This window comes from Perca flavescens, unplaced genomic scaffold (assembly GCF_004354835.1).
Source record: "Perca flavescens isolate YP-PL-M2 unplaced genomic scaffold, PFLA_1.0 EPR50_1.1_unplaced_scaf_73, whole genome shotgun sequence".
NCBI lineage: Eukaryota > Metazoa > Chordata > Actinopteri > Perciformes > Percidae > Perca > Perca flavescens.
The window spans coordinates 8,291-9,873 of record NW_021166728.1 but is presented as its reverse complement, the minus strand read 5'-3'; the positions used below and the strand labels follow the sequence as shown (position 1 = coordinate 9,873).

At 40.9% G+C, this 1,583-nt stretch overlaps 1 long non-coding RNA gene across 1 annotated transcript; it reads right to left on the bottom strand.

Moving 5' to 3' along the window:
• Nucleotides 1-325: 325 nt before the first annotated feature.
• Nucleotides 326-958, bottom strand: LOC114552138 (uncharacterized). The gene is made up of 3 exons (XR_003692136.1): nt 672-958; nt 456-552; nt 326-363 (listed from the first exon to the last, which is right to left on the bottom strand). It is a non-coding gene; the product is annotated as an uncharacterized LOC114552138 (long non-coding RNA).
• Between the last annotated feature and the right edge of the window lie 625 nt (nt 959-1,583).

Genomic DNA, 1,583 nt, shown 5'->3' with positions numbered 1-1,583 from the left:
TGTCTGAATTGGGTCCATTTTGCAGACGTCTGTGGTGCATTGTTCTGTATTTCGGATCATCAGGTCTAGTGGCGCACTTCCAAATGTCCACCTCACCCGCAGCCAGCACACTCTGTCTCGCTTCCAGCAGCTGTAAAATCAATCAATAAAGACAATCAGTACTGCGCGATGCGTATGGACACAACACATCTATGAATGCACCTGAAAAATATTCACATTGACCAAAAATGATTCTAATCTTACCCTCTTTTCTTCTCGACCGACTCCAAGCTGAACTCTTCACAGCTTCTGCCCGCGATGCCAGATCTGGTTGTTTCTACCTGAAGCTCCTGCGTGCTGTCTCGTAATATGTCTTACAGGCAGCTGGAAAACCATTAAGAGAGTGGTATGAATAAAAAAAACATAAGTCACAGTAAAATTAAACAAGGAAAGATGAAAAAGTAAAAATTACTTACACACAATGGCGTCAATATCAGCGTCTGGTAAATCTGGACTTGCAGACATAGCTCCGAGCAAATACAGCTCACGGCCTCGTTATGAGGCGAGGTTAGACTGTAAAAAAAAAAAAAGTACGGTTAAGATAATAGATAAATATCTATTAACGTATCTATGTCCTTATACAGCAGAATAAATGAAATTCATTCAATGAAAGCATATTCTTTAAATCTTACCCTTGCTCCGGTTCGTACTGCCTGCTACAGTTTGTCTCCGAGTTGTGAAGACGGCATACTGCTTGCTGTAAATTACAAGACCAAAAAAAAAAAGATACACTTTTATAAAGCAACTCAACCTCTTAGATCTGTAATGAATCACGCTGAAAGCAGCCAGGTACACAGCTGTGCTGCTCACGTTTAAACTTGCGGGTTTATAACATTACTGCCAAGTCTAAGTAGCATGTTTAACATCCAAAGACAGTCATTGTACTTCTCAAGAACCGTACAGACTACTCGCCGTTTCATTAATAATAATAATATATAATTAATATATAAAGTATAATTAATATACTTAGCCTTTTCTGTGGGTGCATCTTTATGGAGCTCCGAGGCGACATGGAGGAGAAAAAAACTGCTCCGTACGTCTTGAACAACTCCTGCAGTGTTTCCTCTATATTGATTGGCAAGTGGCGGTCCGCCACGGTTAGATTTCTCCCGCCACGGTATCAGAAATGTAGCCTACAAAAAGCCATCTATCAGCAGTGATTGAGTGTCGCAGAATAGCGCGGACACGCGCTTCACAACGCGAGTGGGCACGCGTGCCACTCAGAGAAACGGGAGAGGACCCAGTTGAGATGGCATGTGTGCATCCTTGAGAACTGTAAGTTGTATAGCCTAACTTATATTGTATTAGTCTAAAGTGCCTGCACATTTTTAGTTTCACCTTCACCTGCTAGCTAAATCGCACGTGGCTGTTGATTCAATACAATGCCCTTGATATCATATCATGGCATAGTAGGCTAAACCGTGATTATTTCATACATTCATGTCCAGAAACATATTGGGGGAAATTCATTCAACATAATTCCAGCCAAATAACAATTAAAAGTAGGCTATGTTATTTGAACATTTATAACCTAACTGGTGCTG